This window comes from Scyliorhinus canicula, chromosome 31 (genome assembly GCF_902713615.1).
Source record: "Scyliorhinus canicula chromosome 31, sScyCan1.1, whole genome shotgun sequence".
Taxonomy (NCBI): domain Eukaryota; kingdom Metazoa; phylum Chordata; class Chondrichthyes; order Carcharhiniformes; family Scyliorhinidae; genus Scyliorhinus; species Scyliorhinus canicula.
Genome location: NC_052176.1, coordinates 10,526,947 through 10,553,158, shown reverse-complemented (window position 1 = coordinate 10,553,158; position 26,212 = coordinate 10,526,947). Strand labels below are relative to the sequence as shown.

At 45.1% G+C, this 26,212-nt stretch overlaps 3 non-coding genes across 3 annotated transcripts; 2 read left to right on the top strand and 1 right to left on the bottom strand.

Annotated features, from left to right (window-relative positions):
- Positions 1–537: 537 nt before the first annotated feature.
- trnas-gcu lies at positions 538–619 on the bottom strand. Its single transcript has one exon. It is a non-coding gene; the product is annotated as a tRNA-Ser (tRNA).
- A 19,436-nt stretch (positions 620–20,055) lies between these two features.
- On the top strand, positions 20,056–20,128 carry trnak-cuu. The gene has a single exon. It is a non-coding gene; the product is annotated as a tRNA-Lys (tRNA).
- An 806-nt stretch (positions 20,129–20,934) lies between these two features.
- Positions 20,935–21,006, top strand: trnam-cau. Its single transcript has one exon. It is a non-coding gene; the product is annotated as a tRNA-Met (tRNA).
- The last annotated feature ends 5,206 nt before the right edge of the window (positions 21,007–26,212 follow it).

The window sequence follows — 26,212 nt, the reverse complement described above, 5'->3', positions numbered from 1 at the left end:
ACCCTTCCATCAGGCAGAAGGTACAGAAGTTTGAAGACCCGCATATCCAGACAAAGGAACAGCTTCTTCTCCACAGCTACTAGACTCCTCAACAACTCTCCCTCAGACTGATCTGTTCCCTATAAGAACACTTTTCCAGACCCATATGCTGCTCTTATTCATGGATTTGCTTTGTTTCGCCACTTGTTGCACAGTGTAACCAATAACTGTTTGTCGATGTACCATTTGTCAATGTACTCTGTCGATTATTCTTTTTTTGTTTACTATGTATGTAATGAGTATGTTCCTTGGTCGCAGAAATATACGTTTCACTATATTTCAGTACATGTGACAATAAATCAGATCAAAATGGTTCCTCTCTCACTGCCCGATCAATTCATCTCAATCGGAACAAGATTGAATTTTGAATTCTCGGTCATCCAATAAAAATCGATGCAATGCGGACTCACAACTTGGACTGGATTGTCCCATCAGTGATTGCAGATACATTTTGAACAAGAAAGTCCCACTTCCGAGGAAACCGTGGATGAAGAAAATCGACGAGGATGGGATTCGAACCCACGCATGCATAGCACAATGGATTAGCAGTCCATCGCCTTAACCACTCGGCCACCTCGTCCCACATTTGCGCCCGTCAAAACATCTTAATTCGTGCTGCATTCAAGAACTGATGGCCTGTCTCCGCCTCTTTCTCTTCAATCCGGTGTTCAATGTTGGAATTGCAGTTCATATCAGTAAAATGAATTGCCATCACATTCAGGGACGTTTGTGAATGGACTGATGTGAAACACTTCAATATCGTATCCAAGATGTTTCCACACAGTGTGAAAATCCCCCACCGAAAGACTGGAATCAGCCATCACTTGACAGCAAAATCAAACCCTCCCGGCTTCACAGAGGAATCCATCGATCAAACACACATTTCACAATGGACATCGTCTGATCATTGAGTTAGAGGTATCTACTCCTGCCTGGCTTCAGTCCCCAGGAAATATAGATTATATTCTTTCAGCGAGTCGTGAAAGTATACTTTGAGCAGATTAAAAATAAATTATTGTGCTACCATTCGACCATTCCTGGTTGCAACGTAAAGTTTTCAGAAAGTTCCTCAATATTCAGCGGGTCCATCCATAACAAGACTGAAGAATGATCACTCGTCTATCCAATCGGTGAGGTTTGCATCACCCTGAGACGATATTAACAGAGATAAAACCAGGTTCATTAGAGTCAGATCACACGGTTATAGAAGAACTGAATCATGAAAACCCCACCTTCACAACCTTGCCCCTCGCCTGAGGTATGGTGATCCTCAGGTTAAATCACCATCAGTCAGATCTCACCCTCAAAGGGGAAAGCAGCCGATGGTCGTCAGGGACTAAAGCGACTTAATTTACTTTACAACTGGATCGAAGTATGATATTTTCAGCGTGTGACGTCCCTCAGACTGATCAAATGATTGACATCCGGGAAATCAATGACCATTGAGGAGTTATATAGGACATAGAATATGGAAAAGTACAGCACAGTACAGGCCCTTCAGCCCACGATGTTGTGCCGACCATTTATCCGAATCCAGGATCAACCTCACTCACACCCCTTCAATTTACTGCTGTCCATTTTCCTGTCTAGGAGTCGCTCACATGCCCCAAATGACTGAATCCACTACCTCTGCTGACAGTGCATTCCACACACCCACCACTCTGTGTGGAGAACCTACTGCTGAGATCTCCCCTAGAACGTCCTCCAAACACCTTAACATTATGTCCCCTCGTGACAGACCCGTGTCATGTTCCTCGCGTGCGATGTGGGAGCTCAGGGACACGTCCACTGTCTCTGGCTCTTTCACGTGCAAGAAGTGTGTTCAGTTGCAGCTCCTGTTAGACCGCTTGACAGCTCTGGGGCTGCGGATGGACTCACTTTGGAGCATCCGCGATGCTGATGAGGTCGTGGATAGAACGTTTAGCGAGCTGGTTACACCGCAGGTGAAAGTTACTGAGGGAGATAGCAAATGGGTGACCAAAAGACAGAGCAAGAGTAGGAAGGCAGTGCAGGTGTCCCCTGTGGTCATCTCCCTGCAAAACAGATATACTGCTTTCGATACTGTTGGGAGAGATGGCTCACGGGAAGGCAAAGGCAAGGTTCATGGCACCGTGGCTGGCTCTGCTGCGCAGCAGGGCAGGAAGAAAAATGGCAGGGCTATAGTGATAGGGGACTCGATCGTAAGGGGAATAGACAGGCGGTTCTGTGGATGCAATCGAGACTCCAGGATGGTAGGTTGCCTCCCTGGTGCAAGGGTCAAGGATGTCTCGGAACGGCTGCAGGACATTCTGGGGAGGGGGGTGGGGGGTGGTGAACAGCCAGCTGTCGTGGTGCACATAGGCACCAACGATATAGGTAAAAAAAAACGGAATGAGGTCCTACAAGCTGAATTCAGGGAGTTAGGAGTTAAACTAAAAAGTAGGACCTCAAAGGTAGTAATCTCAGGATTGCTACCAGTGCCACGAGCTAGTCAGAGTAGGAATGTCAGGATAGATAGCATGAATGCTTGGCTCGGGAGATGGTGCAAGAGGGAGGGATTCAAATTCCTGGGGCATTGGGACCGGTTCTGGGGGAGGTGGGACCGACTACAAACCTGGGCAGGACTGGAACAGATGTCCTAGGGCGGGTGTTTGCTAGAGCTGTTGGGGAGGGTTTAAACTAATGTGGCAGTGGGATGGGAACCGATGCAGGAAGTTGGAAGGTAGTAATACAGGGACAGAAGCAAAAGGAAGTAAGGGGGAAAGTGCAAGGCAGACAAGACATAGTCAACAATCAAAAAGGGCGACAGTACAAGGTACAGTGACTGAGGGGAGCTCAGTGAATAGGCCCAGTAATACTAAAAGGAATAAAACTGGAGATGTTAAGATTCAAAACAGAGGTAAAAAAACCAACATAACTGTACTTTACCTGAATACACGTAGTATTCGGAATAAAGTAAAGGAGTTGATGGCGCAAATCATCGTGAATGACTATGATTTAGTGGCCATTACTGAAACATGGTTAAAGGATGGTCACGACTGGGAGTTAAATATCCGAGGGTATCAAACTATTCGGAAGGACAGAGTGAATGGTAAGGGAGGTGGTGTTTGTCTGTTATTTAAGGATGACATCCGGGCAATAGTAAGGGGTGACATCGGTGCTATGGAGGATAAGGTTGAATCCATTTGGGTGGAAATCAGGAATAGTAAGGCGAAAAAGTCACTGATAGGAGTAGTCTATCGGCCACCAAATAGTAACGTTATGGGGGGCAGGAAATAAACAAACAAATAACTGATGCATGTAGAAATGGTACAGCTGTTATCATGGGGGATTTTAATCTACATGTCGATTGGTTTAACCAGGTCGGTCAAGGCAGCCTTGAGGAGGAGTTTATAGAATGTATCCCGCGATAGTTTCATAGAACAGTATGTAATGGAACCTACGAGGGAACAAGCGGTCCTAGATCTTGTCCTGTGTAATGAGACTGGATTGGTTCATGATCTCATAGTTAGGGATCCTCTCGGAAGGAGCGATCACTATATGGTGGAATTTAAAATACAGGTGGAGGGTGAGAAAGTAAAATCAAATACTAGTGTTTTGTGTTTAAACAAAGGAGATTATAATGGGATGAGAGAAGAACTAGCTAAGGTAGACTGGGAGCAAAGACTTTATGGTGGTACAGTTGAGGAACAGTGGAGAACATTCCAAGCGATTTTTCACAGTGGTCAGCAAAGGTTTATACCATCAAAAAGGAAAGAAGGTAGAAAGAGTGAAAATTGACCGTGGATATCTAAGGAAATAAGGGAGAGTATCAAATTGAAGGAAAAGGCATACAAAGTGGCAAAGATTGGTGGGAGACCAGAGGACTGGGAAATCTTTAGGGGGCAACAGAAAGCTACTAAAAAGGCTATAAAGATGAGTAAGATAGAGTATGAGAGTAAACTTGCTCAGAATATACAAACAGACAGTAAAAGTTTTTACAAATATATAAAACAAAAAAGAGTGGCTAAGGTAAATATTGGTCCTTTAGAGGATGAGTAGGGAGTTTTAATAATGGGAAATGAGGAAATGGCTGAGGAACTGAACAGGTTTCTTGGGTCGGTCTTCACAGTGGAAGACACAAATAACATGCCAGCGACTGATAGAAATGAGGCTATGACAGGTGAGGACCTTGAGAGGATTGTTATCACTAAGGAGGTAGTGATGGGCAAGCTAATGGGGCTAAAGGTAGACAAGTCTCCTGGCCCTGATGGAATGCATCACAGAGTGCTAAAAGAGAAGGCTAGGGAAATTGCAGATGCACTAATGATGACTTACCAAAATTCACTAGACTCTGGGGTGGTCCCGGTGGATTGGAAATTAGCAAACGTGACACCACTGTTTAAAAAAGGAGGTAGGCAGAGAGCAGGAAATTTTAGGCCAGTGAGCTTAACTTCGGTAGTAGGGAAGATGCTGGAATCTATCACCAAGGAAGAAATAGCGAGGCATCTGGATAGAAATTGTCCCATTGGGCAGACGCAGCATGGGTTCATCAAGGGCAGGTCGTGCCTAACTAAATTAGTGGAATTTTCTGAGGACATTACCAGGGCAGTAGATAACGGGGAGTCAATGGATGTGGTATATTTGGATTTCCAGAAAGCCTTTGACAAGGTGCCACACAAAAGGTTGCTGAATCAGATAAAGATGCATGGCATTAAGGGTAAAGTAGTAGCATGGATAGAGGATTGGTTAATTAATAGAAAGCAAAGAGTGGGGATTAATGTGTGTTTCTCTGGTTGGCAATCAGTAGATAGTGGTGTCCCTCAGGGATCCGTGTTGGGCCCACAATTTTTTACAATTTACATGGATGATTTGGAGTTGGGGACCAAGGGCAATGTGTCCAGGTTTGCAGATGACACTAAGATGAGTGGTAAAGCGAAAAGTGCAGAGGATACTGGAAGTCTGCAGAGGGATTTGGATAGGTAAAGTGAATGGGCTAGAGTTTGGCAGATGGAATACAATGTTGACAAATGTGAGGTTATCCATTTTGATAGGAATAACAGCAAACGGGATTATTATTTAAACGATAAAATATTAAAGCATGCCGTTGTGCAGAGAGACCTGGGTGTGCTAGTGCATGAGTCACAGAAAGTTGGTTTACAGGTGCAACAGGTGATTAAGAAGGCAAACGGAATTTTGTCTTCATTGCTAGAGGGATGGAGTTTAAGACTAGGGAGGTTATGTTGCAATTGTATAAGGTGTTAGTGAGGTCACACCTTGAGTATTGTGTTCAGTTTTGGTCCCCTTACTTGAGAAAGGACGTACTGGCACTGGAGAGTGTGCAGAGGAGATTCACTCGGTTAATCCCAGAGTTGAAGGGGTTGGATTATGAGGAGAGGTTGAGTAGACTGGGACTGTACTCGTTGGAATTTAGAAGGATGAGGGGGATCTTAAAGAAACATTTAAAATTATGAAGGGAATAGATAGGATAGACGTAGGCAGGTTGTTTCCACTGGTGGGTGAAAGCAGAACTAGGGGACATAGCTTCAAAATAAGGGGAAGTAGATTTAGGACTGAGTTTAGGAGGAACTTCTTCACCGAAAGGGTTGTTAATCTATGGAATTCCTTGCCCAGTGAAGCAGTTGAGGCTCCTTCATTAAATGTTTTTAAGGTAATGATAGATAGTTTTTTGAAGAATAAAGGGATTAAGGGTTCTGGTGTTCAGGCCGGAAAGTGGAGCTGAGTCCACAAAAGATCAGCCATGATCTCATTGAATGGCGGAGCAGGCTCAAGGGGCCAGATGGCCTACTCCTCCTCCTAGTTCTTATGTTCTTATGACAGCCATTTGCACCCTGGGGAAAATCTCTGGCTATCCACTCTATCCATGCCTCTCATCACCTTGGACACCTCGATCAAGTCACCTCTCTGCCTTCTTCGCTCCAGTGAGAAAAGCCATACCTTTCTCAACTTTGCTTCATATGACAGGCCCGCGAGTCCAGGCAGCATCCTGGTAAATCTCCTCTGTACCCCTCCAACGCATCCACATCCTTCCTATAATGAGGAGACCAGAACTGGACACGATATTCCAAGTGTTGTCCTTCGATAGTTTTATAAAGCTGCAGCAAAACCTCGCGGTTCATAAACTCATGTCCCCTGTTAATGAAAGCCAACACACCATACGCCTTCTTAACAACCCTATCAACCTGGGTGGCAACTCTGAGCGATCTGTGTACGTGGACCCTAAGATCCCTCTGTTACTCCACACTTCCAAGAATCCTGCCTTTAACCCTGTGTTCAGCATTCAAATTCGACATTCCAAAATGAATCGCTTCACATTTATCAAGGTGGAACTCCATCTTCCACTTCTCAGCCCAGCGCTGCATCCAGTCAATGTCCTGTTGTAACCTGCAACAACCCTCAACACTACCTACAACTCCACCAACCTTTGTGTCATCCGCAAACATACTAACCCACCCTTCCACTTCCTCATCCAAGTCATTTATAAAAAAACACAAAGAGCAGAGGTCCCAGAACAGATCCCTGCGGGACACCACTGGTCACCGACCTCCAGGCAGAATACTTTCCATCCACTTCTACTCGCTGTCTTCTTTCGGCCAGCCAATTCTGTATCCAGACAGCCAAATTTCCCCGTATCCCATGCCCCCTGACTTTCTGGATGAGCCTACCATGGGGAACATTATCAAATGCCTCACTGAAATCCATATACACCACATCCACTGCCCGACCTTCATCAATGTGTCTTTTCACATCCTCAAAAAATTCAATGAGACTTGTGAGGCATGACCTGCCCCTCACAAAGCCATGCTGAATATCTTTCATCAAACTATGTTTTTCTAAATAATCATCAATCCTACCTCTCAAAATCCGTTCCAATATTTTGCTCACCACAGACGTAGAACTGATGGGTCTGAAATTCCCAGGGATTTTCCTTTTCCCTTTCTTGAATAGGGGAACAACATTCGCCTCCATCCAATGATCCGGTACTACTCCAGTGGAGAGTGAGGGCGCAAAGATCATCGCCAATGGAGCAGCAATCTCCTCCCTCGCTTCCCATAGTAACCTTGGTTATATCCCGTCTGGACCAGGGGACTTATCTGTCCTGATGCTTTTCAAAAGTTCCAACACATCCTCCTTCATAATATCAAGCTGTTCGAGTCTATTAACCTGGTTCACATTGTTCTCATGGGCAACATGGTTCCTCTCTCTCGTGAATACAGAAGCAAAATATTCATTTAGGGCCTCCTCCATCACCTCAGACTCTAGGCACAAGTTCCCTCCACTATCACTGATCAGCCCTACTCTCACTCTGATCATCCTCATATTTCTCAAATAAGTGTAGAACGCCTTGGGGTTTTCACTGATCCTTCCCGCCAGGTATTTTTCATGCCCCTTCTATCTCTCCTTCCTGGCTGCCTTGTAACCCTCCAGAGCCGAGTCAGATCCTTGCTTCCTCAACCTTACGAAAGCTTCCTTCTTCCCCTTGACTAGAAGCTCCTCCTGTCTTGTCATCCAAGGTTCCATCAACTTACCATCCCTTCCTCGTCTCAATGGGACAAAACAATTCAACACTCGCAGCATGTGCTCCTTGAACAATCCCCACATTACTGTTGTGCATTTCCCCAAGAACAATTGTTCCCACTTTATAACAGCAGTATAATTTCCCCTCCCCAAATTAAATTATTACTGTGTGTTCCTGTCCCTCTCCATGACTATGGTAAAGAGCAAGGAGTTGTGATCACTGTCACCGAAATGCTCTCCCACAGAGACATCTGACACCTGGCCTGGTTCGTTGCCGAGCACCAGAACCAATATGGCCTCCCCCCTAGTCGGCATATGCACATGTTGAGTCAGGAATCCTTCCTGAACACACCTGACAAAATCTGCTCCATCCAAACTATTTTAACTCAGGAGGTTTCAGTCAATATTAGGGAAGTCGAAGTCACCCATGACAACAACACTGTTACTTCTACACGTTTCCAAGATCTGACGCCTACTATGTACCTCCATGTCTCTGCTGCTATTGGTAGTGGTGGTGGTGGTGGTGGGGGGGGGGGGGTCTATAGAAAAGTCCCAATAAAGTGATTGCTCCTTTCTTGTTTCTGGCTTCCACCCATACTGACTCAGTAGACAAACCCTCCTCAATAACCTCCTTTTCTGCAGCTGTGGTGCATTTCCTAATTAACAGTGTCACTATCCCTCCTCTTTTACCTCCCTCCCTATTGTTCTTAAAACATCTAAACCCCGGGACATCTAACAACCATTCCTGTCCCTGGTAGCTGAGGCTCGTTTGGGATATTGGTTTTAAAGGCTCATCATAAAATCCAGGGCTAAGAAGCCGGGAAAAGTGGACTTGAGGATTATCATGAAAACATGATAAGTGCAAAAGGAGGCCATTCGGCCCATCGACACTGCACCGACCCTCTGAAAAAGCCCCCATGCCCCCACCATATCTCTGTAACACCACCCAACTCTCCGGACACCGAAGGAGCAATTTAGCATGGCCACTCCACCTGACCCGCACACATTTGGACTGTGTGAGGAAACCGGAGCACCCGGAGGAAACCCACACAGACTTGGAGAGAAAGTGCAAACCACCCAGATCGCTGACGCTGTGAGGTAGCCACTGTGACAATGTTTCACCTACTGAGATGATAACACGTCATATTATGTCAGATCATTCATGATCTCATTGAAATACGGAGCATATTCGATGGGCTGAATGGCCTAATCTGCTCCAACGTCGTATACCCTGATCTTGTGTAAATGTGTTCCGGTTCTTCTGTAAAACTCTTGGTAAAACAACATCTGAACCACAGACACCGAGTGTCGACTGCATCTTGTTATGTGGCGCAGAGAAGGTGATTGTGGAATACATGTCGTACCCATCAAACTCTGCCACTCACCTGACTGAGATTTGTTCTGTATCTGTAAATCACAGGTAGTGTTCCCGAGTGGAGGGAACACTGCACGTCAGTCTCTGGAACAGTTTGTGAGAGCAGGATTCCTTCATTATGAGTCAATGGCTGGTACTGTAAGTGAGGGTGGGATTCAATCTCTATCAGGCATTGGTACTGAATGTCAGTGTGGAATTCTTTCTGTATCTATCAATCACAATTACTGTTTGGGAAAAGTGGGATTAATACGTAACATCAGCACGTCTGGAACAGGCAGATAAAGACACACAGAAAAGCAGGAAGAGACTGTCAGGACGCAGACACAATGACACAGAAAAGGTGCCGAGCAAACCAGCAAGATATTGAGATGGAAAAACTGGTTATTTAGGAAAATGTATTTTCTGTTGCACACAGAGAGGCCATGTTTGTAAATATATTTCCTGTTGTTTAACTGTACTCTCTGCTGTGTAACTGTTCTCTCTGCTGCGTAACTGTTCTCTCTGCTGTGTAACTGTACTCTCTGCTGTGTGCCTGTTTTCCCTGCCAAGTAACTGATCTCTCTGCTGTGTAACTGTACTCTCTGCTGTGTAACTGTTCTCTCTCCTGTGTAACTGTGCTCTCTGTTGAGCAACTGTGCTCTCTGCTGTGTAACTGTGCTCTCTGCTGTGTAACTGTTCTCTCTGCTGTGTAACTGTTCTCTCTGCTGTGTAACTGTGCTCTCTGCTGTGTAACTGTTCTCTCTCCTGTATAACTGTGCTCTCTGCTGTGCAACTGTTCTCTCTGTCGGAATCATGAGTCTGCCGGTGACAAATCTTCACTGTGGTTGTGTCAAATCATTCCCTGTTGTGTAAATGTATTCCTAGCTGTGGAAATATGATCCGTCTGAAGTAGAACCTTTCTGTCCCATTACTGAGACGAAATGTCAATTCCAGATTTATTAAATGTTGTCACGTCAGGTTCGTTCAGATTTCTGGTTTCCCAGTCCAGCAACATAAACTTGCGTTCCTGCTATCAATACGTTTCATTCAGCTCTATGTTCTCAGGTAATAATATGCAAGCGTCCAACATGGGGGTGATACCCAGTACCTTTAGATTAAAGGCCCCATACTCTACCGACTGAGCTAGCCGGGCTGTTGCTAATCTAATTATTAAACCTCTTCTTGGGGAGATTAGGTGAGACGCTCATTCGGAGGGTCAGTGCTGACTCGGTGGGCCGAATGGCCTCCTTCTGCACTTTGGATCCTAAGAATCCATAATACAAGGAGGGTGATTCTTGTTCCATACTGCCACTCTCCTCCTGGCTTGTTCTTCAATCGCGATCCGGGGAGAACTTCTGGAATGATGACACGTCATCATTTTAGTTGCGTCATCACGTGGCCATTCGGCCTGCATAGGTCTCCTTCTGTACTGTAATTTCTAGATTTCATTATTTTAATTTTCTTCCAGACTTGGAAGTGTGGTCCGTTCCATTTGAAAAGAAACGTGAATTTCTAATATATTTCCCGTGTCACTGATGTTGTTCCACAAACTATTTAATCAGTGAAATTGTGCGTTTAGGGAGCTGAGGTTTTCGAGTCTCTCAATGCTTCCCTCCAAACCCAATGGTCATTTTGCACGAAGGTTCAGCCCCTCCTCAAATAATCCCCGCGGCTCCGCTGATCGCTTGAATGTAACAATGGAGTGATTCCAGGCTGGTTTTAGAATTTTTTATATCGCCCAAATTACTAGTGTGCAGCGCAGCTGCGATGGCCGAGTGGTTAAGGCGTTGGATTTGAAATCCAATGGGGTTTCCCCGCGCAGCGACTGTGATTCAAGATGTTTGTTCAATTCCTCACACGAACCGCTGACTCGAGAATCGATTGGTTGTCTGTTAACAGTCGAGATCAGTAACATATTAATCGTTTTTTAAGGAAATATCAATAAATAATAACGTTTGGAAGGAGAAGCAGCAACGGCAGCGAATTGGTTTCATTCAGCTGAATGTATTTCTGGGTCCAAAGATCGTTGCAGAAATGGAACATGTTTTAAAAATCCTTTTCTCTTTCCTTTGTCTCTCCATCTGTTTCTTTGTTTCTTTCTCTCTCCCTCACTCAGTTTGTGTGCTTCTCCGATTGGATACAGAGTGAAACAGCCCCACAAATACGTCCTGGTGACGAACGGTCCTGAATCAGTGGAAGGATCGACAAACTATTCAATTCTTGGCTCTGTCAGAAGTTCCATTCCTGGTTGTGAGGTGGTTCTGAGATAAAGGGATCGAGAGAGAACGAGGTGACTGAAGTCTGACTCTTACTCTGAAAACCAGTTAGAAAACCCTTGTGGAAAGTGGGTGTGTCTGAGAACAGGAGGAAAGCAGATCATGGGTCTCTGATTGAGTTTATTGAGCCGGACCTTGGAAAGTGAAGGAGAATTCGAACCAGTCAGCGCTTGTCTGAGATCTGGTAATGAATTACGGCTGATATTGAAACGATTCATGTTGAATTAGTTATAACAAATCGACTCTTTGAGAGGTGTTGGTATATTGTTTTCAGAGAGACTGCCATAGTTCCTTAAAATATGATTTGCGCTTGCTTTCTTCAGTAATTTGGGGAATCTATTTGGAGCGGGTGGAGTTGCTCAATATCTGTGACTTTTGCTTGTCCAGCTCCCCGGGCAGCAGCAGCTCCATTCCTATCCAGATGTGTGGACACAAACGGCAAACCCACATTATTGTATCGCCGCGCAGGTTCGCACCCCGCTCGCAGCGGCTCTGATCCCGAATATTTACTCAGCTTCATAAACAAACCACTGACCACACAAATGATCGGGGCTCCCTTTGCCTCTCATTGAAGGGTTTCACCCAATATGGCTGTTTGGGGAATGAAATTAAAAATTTATCGCGATGAGATTTAACATTTTTAAAACAAACTACACTAAACATATAAAACAACTCTTAATAAATGACAATTAATCAATATTCATAAAATATCCCGCAACGATGGAATGAAAGGCACATCCCATCAGGACAGGAATGTTGGGAATGGACCGGAATGAAACATTCCCAGACCATGTCCAACATGTTTCTCCTCAGCATGAAAACCCCTCGCGGAAAGACTGAAACAGACACTAATTTGATCACATCATGATTAACGTCACTCACACCTTAACCATGAGGCCACTGATGAAGTCATGATGACTTCGAATTTCTCCTAAAGTGCCAACTGAACCCACTGACTGGCAGAACTACATCACCCACGTGATTGGCGAGGCGCATCCACAGGCCGACTTGGCGAGTGGTGAAACTGACATCACTGCTTCTGACCATCTCCAGAACAGAGAGATAAATGTCACATTGTTCATTCACATTTCTGATTTCTAATTGTGTGGGGAAACTGATGGGCTTTGGGATATAATTAAAAGTTGCCCCGAGTGACATAACATGAGCTGGCGGCTCGTTGGTCCAGGGGTATGATTCTTGCTCAGGGTTTTCATTGATGTAAATGCGAGAAGTCGCGGGTTTAAATCCGGACGAGCCCCGCAAATCACCTTTTTAAAAATCTGTGCAATCGCGGTGGTGACTGAAATTGGGAGCAGTTTTGAGCTCTAGGGAAATTATCTCAGAGAATATATCCCTGCAGCACACGTGAAGAAATAAACACGAGATTTGAATATTGTTTCACCGTGTTATCTGAATCTGAATTAATCCTCGTACACCAAATAAAACAACCTTAAATTCAGACAAAGCATCCGGCTCAGATTCACAGAATGATACAACACAGCCACACACAGCAACAGAGACTCCAGATGGAGAATTAATCCAATATTCATATGTCACACTAGAGACTGACAGTTAAAGATTTATTCATCACCCTAAATGCCTATTTACAGCCCCCACCCAAACACACACGTGCGTGCGCAATGCCAATGAAAGTTTTGTCATGATTCGGATACGCAGACGTTGTAACGGAGACTGGCAAACAACATAATGATTTTATCCACTCAGTAACAATATCAGAGATTGATCATTACAGATTTAGTTCGGCCTTCACACAGATTTTCAAAGAATGAAGAATACTGCGTGGGCAGCTCGGTAGCACAAGCGGATAGCACTGTGGCTTCACAGCACCAGGGTCCCAGGTTCGATTCCCCACTGGGTCACTGTCTGTGCGGAGTCTGCACCTTCTCCCCGTGTCTGCGTGGGTTTCCTCCGAGTGCCCCAGCTTCCTCCCACAGTCCAAAGACCTGCAGGTTAGGTGAATTAGCCATGATAAATTGCCCGTAGTAATAAAAAAGGTTAGGAGCGGTTATTGGGTTACAGCGGTAGGATGAAAGTGAGGGCTTAAGTGGGTCCCTGCAGACTCGGCGGGCCGAATGGCCTCATTCTGCGCTGTATATTCTATGTTGCTGTGAATGATATACTCTCATACTGTCCAGAGACTCTCGCTAAGCGATTTAATCGAATACCATAGACACAGTGTTACAGAAGATTTGCAACAATCCTCTGACGTACCAGAATATTACAAATATGGAATGAAACTGACTCTGCCATATAGCGTAAGAGACTGAAATATACAGGAATTATGTTTCAAATTTGATCACATTTCGGAAGGTGGTAATGTCAAATAACCCGATGGAGCGAATCCTCAATGTGAAGATGGGGCCTTGTCTCCACAAGGACTGTACAATGGTCACTCTGAAGATATAGAGTATGGGAGACAGAGCTCCACAGACTGAATCCTACTTTCCACACACCACTGACTGAAATATGATTCAGTCCAAGAGCTGAATTGCGTTGTCAACACTCACAGAGAATAGCACACAGAATAAAAAGGCGAGATCGTGCAAAACGTGGACCGTTTTCCATGACCGGAAGCCGCCAATGGAAAAAGCCTGGTCCAGCAGATAGGATTCGCCCTCACCTCCAATGTGTCAGCTCAGCCTTCAGCAGGTTCAGAAAGAGAACACGTGAGGAGCAGATTCATGACAGAATCGTTCGGAGTGACCATTGCACCGTGATTACTCAGCAACGGGAAACACTGGGCCCGTATGTCTCTTATTCTGGTCGCAGGTTTGAGCTCCAGAGAATATATCAGTGCAGAACATGTGAAGAAACGAACACGACATTTAAAGACCGTTTCACCATGGTGTTGGAGTCTGAATTTAACCTCATATATCAAGTCAAACAAACGCATTCTTGCGGATCCATATAGTTGGCTGAATGCAATGTTTGTATGTAACCCCGATAAACATTTGATTTATTTGCTGAACAATAATCTTTCAATCTCCGCCTTAAAAGTCATCAATGTCCCGCTTCCGCCGCCTCCTGAGGCAGAGTTCCAAAGCCGCACAACTCTCTGAGAGTGAGAAATTTCCACATCTCCGTCCGGAAAGGGAGACATCCTTGTTTTTCACTGCCCAGTAGTACTGCTCTCACCCACAAGTTGGGCTGTTTAGCACAGGGCTAAATCGCTGGCTTTGTAAGCAGATCAAGCAGGCCAGCAGCACGGTTCAATTCCCGTCAACAGCCTCCCCGAACAGGCGCCGGAATGTGGTGACTAGGGGCTTTTCACAGTAACTTCATTTGAAGCCTACTCGTGACAATAAGCGATTTTCATTTCATTTTTTTCATTTTCAAGCAGAGACATCCTTTCCACGTCCACCTTATCAAGACCATTCAAAATCTGATGGACTTCAATCAGATCAACTGTTACTCTTCACATCTCCACTGGAAACAAGTGCAGTCCGCCTGACCTTTCCTCAATAGAAATCACGCTCATTCCTGGGACCAATCGAGGAAACCTCCTCTGAACCGTCTCCAACGTATTTACATCGTTCCCGAAATAGGGAGACCAAAACTGCACAGAATCAGCGAAATGTTATTGCTCCTGGAATCAAAGGGACAGTAGCAACATGGATATAAATGTGGTTGACTAATAAGAAACATAATTAAATGGTCAATAGAGACTTTTCGGACTGGAAGAAGGTTTGTAGTGTTCCACATGGGTTCCTTTTGGAACATTTGCTTTCCCTGATATATACCAATGTGCTAGATTATGGTTTATACGGAACAGTTTCAAAGATTGGGAAATTTGCTTTCCCTGATATATGCCAATGTGCTAGACTATGGTTTATACGGAACTGTTTCAAAGTTTGGGGATGATACAAAACCTGGAAATTTTGTAAACTGAGACGAGAACAGTCGAGAACCTCAAACGATATAAGATGATTTTCAATGTGGAGACGTGTGAAATGATGCATTTTTGTGGAGAAATGTAAAATACTTAAGGGATGAAGGAGCAGAGGGAATGGGGTGCATATGTGTATAGATCATTGAAGGTAGCAGGACAGGTGGATATAGCAGGAAATAAAGCAAATCTTATTCTGGGCTTTATTGCTGGAAAAGAGAACAAGAGCAAGGAGGTTATGCTGAATTGGTACAAGACACCAGTTAGACATCAGATGGAATATTTTCCACAGCTCTGGGAGCCACAATATAGGAAGGATGTGAACGCATTGGGGAGTTTGCAGGAGAGGTTTACAGGAACCAAAAAAAAAATGCTGGAAAATCTCAGCAGGTCTGGCAGCATCTGAAGGGAGAGAACGTACCTAACGTTTCGAGTCCACATGACCCTTTCTCAAATGTTTACAGGAATTGTTCCATTCATGATGATCGATGAGAGTTGTTGGGAATGTTCTCCTTGGAGAGGATAAGGCTGAGAGGAGATTTGATCGAGATGTTCAAAATCATGAGGCGGCCAGGCTGAGTAAATAGAGAGACACATTTCCCCCGAGTAAAAAGAGCAAGAACGAGAGGGCACAGATTTCAGTTGATTTGCAAAGGAAGCAAATGTGATGTTTGAAAAAGAAGCAATTTTGCACAACCAGTGTCTCGGGTCTGGAAAGCACTGACTGGAAGTGTGGTGCAGGCAGGTTCAACTGAAGCTTTCAAGAGAGCATCAGGTGATTCCTTGAATAGATACAATGTGTAGAGATGCGGGGAAAGTGGAGGGGAATGGCACTAACTGGTAATGCTTGTTTGCCGAAAAGGTGCAAACACGATTGTCCAAATGACCTCTTTCTCCGCCGTAACAATTCTCTGATCCTGTGATGCGGTTTCAACAATTCACTGTATCGCTCAAGAATAACGCCATTACTTTTATTTTCAATTCCTCACGTAATAAATGATAGAATTCTACTCACTTTCTTAATTACTTGTTGCACTGACACACTCAGTTTACGTGACTGATGCACGACGAAACCGGGATCCCTGGTAATTCTGCAGCCGTTGGACATGGAAGTAAAGCTCTGTTTATTTTTACTCTACCTGCCAAAGCGAAACCCTGCGCTTTTTACACATTGCTTTGGAGCTGCCAGCTTTCTGTCACTCACTCAACCTCTCTGTATCCGTCTATAAGCTGCTTCTGTCCTCTTCACAACATACTTCACTCCCTATCTTTGCTGTGATTTTCAGAACTTGCCCACACAATTAACTTATCCAGATATAACATCCTGGAACAAGCAGAGAAACTCTGTGAGGCTGACGTGATTTAACATGCAGCCTTCGGATCGGCATTCAGACGCACTATCGTGCGCCAGAAGACATCCTATCGAAGATTAACTCTTAATACTGTCAGATTTCCACATTTACACCTTGATTATGTTCTAAAGTGAAGATCAGAAGAGAATCATAAAAGGAAACAGAATATTCGCTCCCTCTCTCCTTTCCTTCTTTACTTTCTGTGGAGTTACATCGAATAGAAGAGTAACAGGAAAAACAATTTGTTCTCAAATGTCTCAATCCGTTGAGTTTGTGAGAAACACTTTAGCCTTTAGAGTTCAAAATGAATCCGAATCTGATTGAATCCACGAATGATAGAGTTTTATTTCCTTTTGTTTTTAATCGTTGAGATGTTACAAACTGTGGACCAGCAATGACCCAAGTACAAGGGAGCAGTTCCATCCTTTCTTTTCTTCCTTCCTACATTGTTGTCACCGTTTCTCCTTTCTCTCGCAGATGCTAAAATGGCGGGAATTCCAATTTAATCTCCTTATCATTCGGGGTGTTATCGACTCCAAACGACATTGAACATTCCAAGCGAATGGATTTATAACTTCCCATTGTTGCTCCCTGTGTTTATTGTGTTGTATTCTCTCACTGTCTGTTTATGATCAATGATCCGTCTTACTGTCTGTTCTGGTGCAGATCATCGGCTGCCTTGAATTTGCCACTCTTAGGAACATAGAAACTTCGACAATAGGAGCAGGAGGAGTCTATTCGGCCCTAAACCTGCTCTGTCATTCATTATGATCATGGCTGATCATCCAACTCAATAGGCTGATCCCCCAACCTCACCCTCCCATATCGTTTGATCGCCTTCGCCCCACGTGCTTTATCGAACCGTTTCCTGGAAACATACAATGGTTTTGCCTCAACCACTTCCTGTGGGAGCAAATTCCAGAGGTTGACCACTGTCTGGGTGAAGAAATGTATACACTTCTCCGTTCAGCAAGGTCTACACCATATCCTCAGACTGTGACCCCTGGTTCTGAGCACCCCACCATCAGGAACATTCAACGAGTCTCTGACTGGTCTGATATAATCCTCAAACCCACTTTCCCGCATCGTCCCCATAACCCTTACTGATTAAATCTTGACCATCTTAACGTCCGCAGCCTCGACAGACCTATTCGTTTAAAAACAATATTTCCACAGACACACTATACTCTGAGAGAATAAATTACTCAACATTTTTGTTTAACTGGGCGGCCCCTTACACTGAGATCATTCCCTCTGGTCCTCGACTCTGCCACATGGAGAAACAACCTCTCAGCATCCACCCTGTCAACCCCCCCCCCCCCCTCCCCGCAAATCTATTACATCAGTGAATTTGAATGGTGGGATTTATTCCGTGTCCCAAAGATTAGTTTAGACCTCTGGATTCCCAATCCAGTGACATAATCTTTCATCCCTCTGAACAAAAATCAGTTGATTCAGCTGATTATTAAACATATTGGGCCAGTGGGCCGAAGAATGGCAGATGGAGTTTAATTTGGATAAATGTGAGGTGATGCATTTTGGTCGATCAAATCAGGGATTGACCGACTCAGTTAATGGGAGGGGGTTGGGGGGAATTACAGAACAAACAGATCTAGGGGTACAGGTTCACAGCTCCTTGAAGGTGGTGTCGCAGATGGACAGGGTGGTGAAGAAGGCATTCAGCATGCTCGGTTTTAAGGTCAAAATATTGAATATAAGAGTTGGGACGTCTTGTTGAAGTTGTACAAGACATTGGTAAGACCACACATGAAATATTGTGTTTAGTTCTGATCAGCCTATTTTCGTAAGGATATTGTTAAACTAGAAAGAGTGCGGAAGTGATTTACAAGGATGCAACCAGGACTTGATGGTCTGAGTGAAAAGTGGAGACTGGATAGGCTGGGACTTTTTTTTCCTGGAGCGTAGTAGGCTTGTGGGTAATGTCGGAGAGGTCTGTGAAATAACGTGGAGCATAAATAAGATAATGAGGAACATCTGGAACGGGCTGCCTGAGGCAGTGAGAGGGGCGGGTATCATTTTGTCTTTTAAAATCAGTTAGACAGTTACATGGGCAGGTTGGAAATAGATGGATATGGGCCAAATGCGGGAAAGTGGGACTAGCTTAGTGATAGAAACTGGGCGGCATTGACAAGCTGGGCCGAAGGACTGTTTCCATGCTGCAAACATCTATGGCTCTATGGCTGTCTGTCTTCCTGACTATATTAGAATTTCCTCCGCAGAATTGTATTGAACTGATTGATACATAATATTTTATTCTATACTATATCCAAGTCAAACAGATACTGTGGAAGCATCGGGGGCTAAACAAAATACTAGGATCAGAGCGATTTGAATGAACAATGTTACAAAAAATGATATTCCAAAAAAAGCCCTGCAATGTTTGGATGGAAATGTGGAACTTTGAGCTGAGGAGGGAAAACTCGGCTGTCAGCAAGTTCCACCGGTTTTCTGTATAAAATGACCGCGGCAGGACTCGAACCTGTAAACTTTCGATATCATCATCAAATTCACCGAAGTTAGACGCCTTATCCATTAGGCCACGCGGCCACCGCCTGGGACATACGGGCCAATGCTTATCCCATGAGAATAAATACTGTGATCATATCTGTTCCCATAGAAACCAGTACAATTCAGAAGGAGGCCAATCACCCCATAGAGTCTGCACTGACCTTCCGATCCTGCACCCCATTCATGAGAGGGGGGCGGATTTCAGGGGTTGGAAGTGGGGAGTAGAGTTTCTCCATCGGACCCAATATTCCAGTGGAGGGCAGGTGCGTGAGCCTTCGGAGGGTCAGTAAATGCTCGTTGTGCCGAATGGTCTTCTTTTGCACTGTATGGATTCTATGATTCTATGTCAGTAGCGGGCTGAGGGGGCGAAGCCCTTGTGCCATACTGCCCACTCCTGACACCATGGAGAAATTCTGAACTCTCAAAGACTGGCGACCAAGGACTTGTAACAAAAAATAATGTATTTACTGTTTGAGCAGCTGCTCCAGGCTTGTGCTCTGAGCGCGATCCGGGGTGAACAGCTGATCATTGTGGATGCGTCATCACGTAATCACGTGACCATTCGGTCTGCACAGGTCTCCTTCTGTGCTGTCAGTTTCTATGATTGAATTGCTTTAATTTGGATCTGGACTGGGAAGTTCGGAGCTGTTCCATGTCAAGCAAAAATGAACTTCGAAGATATTTCCAATAGAACAGATTTTCTTCCGCAAACAATTCAATCAGTGGAATTGAGCGTTTGGGAAGCCGGGAATTTCGAGTCTCTCAAGGCTTCTCTCCAAATCCAATGGTCATTTTTAAGGCCGATTCAACCACAACTCACATAAACACCGGGGCACCGTTCATCGCAGTGATTTCTTCTTCCTGGAGTGATTTCAGGCTGGTTTTATAATGTTTTATATCGACCGCATTATTAATGAATGACCCATTGAACATAGCTGCGACGATCGAGTAGTTAAGGTGTTGGACTTTCCCCAGCAGGTTCGAGACCTGCTCCCAGCGACCGAAGAATTAATCGGAATTTTAGGAAGTGTGCAACACAAAGTTCGCTGCTTAGCAATTCGAAGCTCCCCATTAAGAGGGTTAAGGACGCTTTCGGAAGTAACCCGGCTAGCTCAGTCGGTAGAGCATGGGACTCTTAATCACAGAGTTGTAGGTTCGAGTCCCACGTTGGGCGCTTCCTCATCGTTATCTGAGCATGTTTAGGTGAACGATCTGTTTTGATAACAGGAACACAAGGTTCTGCCCTGGACTCGGAATCCAGATGCCTCAACTAATCTTTCGTGAGAAGATTTGATAAATCTGGGATTAGAATTTCGTTTCAGTAATGGCGGAGATAGGTTCTGCTTCAGATAGATTATATTTCCACAACCGGAACACATTTCCACAACAGGGAGTGAGTTGAGACAACCACAGTGAAGATCTGTCACCGGCAGAGTCACGGTTCCACGACAGAGAGAACAGTTACTCAGCAAAGAGCGCAGTTCCTCAGCAGAGAAAACAGAGACACAACAGAGAGAACAGTTACGCATCAGAGAAAACAGTGACACAGCAGAGAGCACAGTGACACAGCAGAGGGCTCCGTTACACAGCAGAGAGCACAGTTACACAACAGCGAGAACAGAGACACAGCACAGAGAACAGTTACACAGCAGAGAGTACAGTTACACAGCAGGAAATACATTTAATTGCCTATCTTTGTGCAACGGAAACCCCTTTTTCCTAAATAACCAGTTTGTCCATCTCAGTATCCTGCTGGTTTGCTCGACACCTTTTCTGTGTGGCATTGTGTGTGTGCCCTGATAGTCTCTTCCTGCTTTTTCTGTGTGTCTTTCTCTGTCTGTTACAGCCGTGCTGATGTTTGTGTTATTGTCCAGCCAGGGTGAGCTTCACAACACGTGGGTTTTCGTTGAGGAACAAAATGGAGCAGGTGCATCTGTATCTGGCCACGGCTGAGCAGTAATAGCGAACAAAGTGGATATAAGCAGAGTGGCGCAGCGGAAGCGTGCTGGGCCCATAACCCAGAGGTCGATGGATCGAAACCATCCTCTGCTATTTATATTCTTACTCACACCAAAAGCAAACATGACGCTGTCACCCTGCAGCACATCCGCCTTTTCTTTTCAGTAAATTAGTATCAAAGTCTTGCTTCCTGTATGATCCGGACATTGTTCCCAGGAATGAAGTAGACAGCATTACAACATTGTGACGCTCAAAGTAGCAAAATAGGGAAGCTCGTCGATTGACTAACTCTGAGGAAAACAGACAACATCTGCTGTGGTGTGTGAGCATTATTGATGCCAATATCACATCTCCACTGATTGGAGTGAGTTATGTTTTATTAACAGTCATGTCATTTGGTAAAGATAGAACCAGGAGTTTTTCAGTGTTTTCAAACCCTTTAACAGCGGGAAGGGGTAAAGATTATATAAAATTTTACAGGAATACCTACAGAGGGGCAATAAGGATATGTAACAATATCCAATAATAAACCACAATAGAAACCGAGATCACAATTTCCCCTCTCAGACGGATGTGAACAATCCAACCAGACTATTTACAACAAGCGAAGATTCCTGCCTCCAACCACCTCACTTTCTCCAGTTCGAAACCCACGGAATCACGCAAATGCTTCCAATCAATTTATTGTTGCGTTGATCGGGAATCGAACCCGGTTCAACTAGCTTGGAAGGCAACTCTGCTCACCAGGATACCTCCATCACTTACTGTCCAACGTCGAGTCCTTTTGTTGCTTTGCATTCATTTGATAAATTGTTTCGTAAAAAAAGTCTTACTATGTTTATGTTATTTGTCTCCAATTTAAAATGTTCCTGAATGAAAGTGTCCGTGTCGGACGGCTCCCGTTCAGCCAGGAGATGGCACCAGTCCACAATAAATGTATTTATTTCTGATGTTCTGTGTGTCAATACGTAAGTCTCTTGCTTTGGCCTGAGACCTTCCCTTGTCCTTGTGTCCTGATGCTGCCGTTTACACACTCTTTAAGTAATCATTGAATCCCTTCAGTGTAGAAGGAGACCATTCGGCCCATCCAGTCTGCACTGACCCTCGGAAAGCGCACCCCAACTCGGGCGCAATCCCCTCCGAACCGTTTGGATACATCAGGTCGCAGTCTCCTCTGGAGAGCAGGGTTCGAATCCCACTCCTGACATTGACATTGATTCTCAGCTGCGATAAAATGCCAGGGTCCCGGGTTCAAATCCCGGACGAGCCCGGATGGTGTCATTGACTGAAATCGGGAAATTCAGGGAAGTTATTACGGCGAATAAATCACTGCAGAACACGTGAAGAAACGGTCACGGTATTTAATGGTTGTTTGCTCATGATGTGGGATTCTGAATTTATCCTCAAGTAAAAACAGCCGCACGCTTGTGGTATCCACGCCGCTGGCTGAATACAATGGTTGCTTGGACCCGATAAACCTTTGATTTGAGTAACGCGGTTGCGGGATGAGGTGGCCGAGTGTTCAAGCGACGGACTGCTGATCCGTTGTGCTGCCGGAGCGCAGCCCATAGAACACAGAACAGTACAGCACAGAACAGGCCCTTCGGCCCTCGATGTTGTGCCGAGCAATGATCACCCTACTTAAACCCACGTAACCCGTATACCCGCAACCCAACAATCCCCCCATTAACCTTACACTACGGGCAATTTAGCATAGCCAATCCACCTAACCCGCACATCTTTGGACTGTGGGAGGAAACCGGAGCACCCGGAGGAAACACACGCACACACGGGGAGGACGTGCAGACTCCACACAGACAGTGACCCAGCCGGGAATCGAACCTGGGACCCTGGAGCTGTGAAGCATTGATGCTAACCACCATGCTACCGTGAGGCCCCATCATCGCAGTCATCATCATCATCGAATTTTCATCCTGTTTTCTCCGAATACGGCAAAAATCTGCTGAAGGAGAGGAATGAGGGGATTCCAAAAATGTATTCCCAACTTTAATGTAGCGGCGGCAATGCAGATTCACCAGAATGATACAGGAATAGAAGGTTTCAAATACGGGGACAGCTTAGAATAATAAAATCACAGAATGGTTACAGCACAGGGTGAGGCCATTCCGCCCACCGTGTCCATGTAAGTCACCCAGAGCTGGCGGGTATTCCCGTGATAAAATCAGAAAATGCCGGAAAATCTCAGCAGGTCTGGCAGCAGCTGTGGAGAGGGAAACAGAGAATGGGAAGCCGGGTCATACTGGACTGGAAACTGTAACTCTGTTTCTCTCTACACAGATGCTGGCAGACCAGCCGAGTTATCCAACGTTGTCTATTTCTGTTTAAGGATTTTGTGACGGCTTTGCCTTTGTGCTCGGCGTTTCTATTTACTTATTTCTGTATAAATTTAGAGAACCCTATTTTTCCAATTAAGGGCCAATTTAGCGTGGCCAATACCTTGCACATCTTTAAGTTGTGGCGGTAAAACTCACGCAGACATGGGAAGAAGACGCAAACTCCACACGGGCAGTGACCCAGGGCCGGAATGAGGTTTCTATTTAGAAAGAGTGGTCCCGTATGGTTATTAAGGACAATTTAGCATGGCCAATCCACCTAATGCACGTCTTCGCACTGTGGGGAGAAAACCGTAGCACCCGGAGGAAACCCACGCGGACGCGGGCAGAAGGTGCAGACTCCGCACAGACAGTGAATCGAACCTGGAACCCTGGCGCTGTGAACCACTTGTGCTGCCGTTATTTGTGCCCAGAAAAGTTATTGCAGCGAATATATCAGAGGAGAACACGTGAAAAAATGAGAACGACATTTGAAGACTGTTTCACCATTGTGAGGAACTGATATATCAAATACAAAACCGCACGCTTGTGCACTCAGGTAACTGGCTGAATGCAATGTTTGCACGTAACCTCGATAAACCTTTGATTTATTTGCTGAACAAGAATTTCCCCATCTCCGCCTTGAAGGTCATCAATGATCCGCTTCCGCCGATTCCTGAGGCAGAGTTCCAAAGTCGCACAGCTCACTGAGAGTGAGAAATTTCCTCATCTCCGTCCGAAAAACGCGACATTCTTGTTTTTAACTGCCCATCACTTCTGGTCTCACCCATGAGCAGTGAGATCATTTTAACGTGACGCAAACCGGTAATCGAAACTGGGGCCTTGGAGACGTGAAGAGGCTGTGCTAACCACTGTGCTACCGTGCTGCCCAAAAATTTGGTTCAATACTCTCAGATAGTAATATGGAAACGCCCAACTTGGTGCTGGAGCGCACGACCCTGGGATGTAGAGTTTTACGCTCCACCAACTAAGCTGGCGGAGTTTCCTAATGGATTGGATTGGAATGGATTTGTTTATTGTCACGTGTACCGAGGTACAGTGAAAAGTATTTTTCGGCAAGCAGCTCAACAGATCATTCAGTACATGGACGAAAAGGGAATTAAACAAAATTCCAGAAAATACAAGAAATCACATGCGAATACATAATAGGGCTACACAAGATATGCAATGTAACTACATAAGCATTGGCATCGGTTGAAGCATACAGGGTGTAGTGTTAATGAGGTCAGTCAATAAGAGGATCATTTAGGAGTTTGGTGACAGTGGGGAAGAAGCTGTTTTTGAGTCTGTTCGTCCGTGTTCTCAGACTTCTGTATCTCCTGCCCGATGGAAGAAGTTGGAAAAGTGAGTAAGCCAGGTGGGAGGGATCCTTGATTATGCTGTCCGCTTTCCCCCCAGCAGCGGGAGGTGTAGATGGAGTCCATGGACGGGAGGCAGGATCGTGTGATGGACTGGGTGGTATTCACGATTCTCTGAAGTTCTTTGCGGCTCTGGGCCGATCAGTTGCCATACCAGGCTGTGATGCAGCCCGATAGGATGCTTTCTATAGTACATCTGTAAAAGTTGGTAAGGGTTAATGTGGACATGCCGAATTTCCTTAGTTTCCTGAGGAAGTATAGGCGCTGTTGTGCTTTCTTGGTGATAGCATCGACGTGAGTGGACCAGGACAGATTTCTGGTATTGTGCACCGCTAGCAATTTGAAACTGCTAACCATCTCCATCTCGGCCCCGTTGATGCTGACAGGGGTGTGTACAGTACTTTGCTTCCTGAAGTCGATGACCAGCTCTTTAGTTTTGCTGACATTGGTGGAGAGATTGTTGTCGCTACACCACTCCACTAGGTTCTCTATCTCCCTCCTGTATTCGGACTCGTCGTTATTCGAGATCCGGCCCACTATGGTCGTATCGTCAGCAAACTTGTAGATAGAGTTGGAACCAAGTTTTGCCACGCAGTCGTCTGTGTACAGGGAGTAGAGTACGGGGCTAAGCAGCCTTTGCGGGGCTATTGTGGAGGAGGTGTTGGGGTCCATTCTTACTGATGTTTGATGTTTGATAATGTTTGATGGAACTGCTCAAAAATATAAACTGAGCGGGTAAATCTGAAATGTCCGGAAAAAATGACCAGCATTGTGGTTTTGAACGGAGTCACTTCGGGAACATTCCCACACACAGATAAATTCCTGAAACCAGCTGCAAAAAACCTAACTGAGCCTGACGTGATTTGAACACGCAACATCCTGATCTTGAGTCAGACGCGCTTCCGTTGCGCCACAAGCCAAACTGCTGATCAGTTAGTGTTTCCCCTCATAGATTCATGTTTTATTTACACCCAACGGCGAAAAAAACTCAAAGAAGTCAGATTGAGGGATATTGAAGGGCCATGAAGTAAAGCAGCTGTACCACGTGGTTAACGTGATGCACAATAACCCATTCTGCTCTGTACACGTGGCTTCAAATCCCATCCTCGTCTGCAACGTGTCTGTTGTGTTTCTGTTTGATCCACTTCGTGAGCGCGAAGTAAAAATGCTGCGATTTTTAACTTTTGTTTGAGGGCTGGTGGGGGCGTGGGTTGGGTGGGGTGGGGTGGGGGTGGGGGTGGGGGCGGTTAATAGTCGAACACTGTCCACACTGAAACCCTGTAAAAAAAATTGGTAAATTCATATTTCATTCCCCGCTGACCTGCGCATAAATTCTGAGCGAAAAGTTGTTTCACTTACTCAGATAGTGGGGCAGAAATTTCCAACTTGTTTTTGCGATGGCCGGGAATTGAACCCGAGTCAACTGCTTGGAATGAGGCTATGCTCATCACTATACCACCAGCGCTCACTGTTTGGGCTTGCGTCCTTTTGGTTCTTTAGATTAATTTGATAAACTGTTTCGTAACAAATACTTACTTTGCGTAAGTTATTTCACTCCAATTTAAAATGCTCCTGAATGAAAGTGTC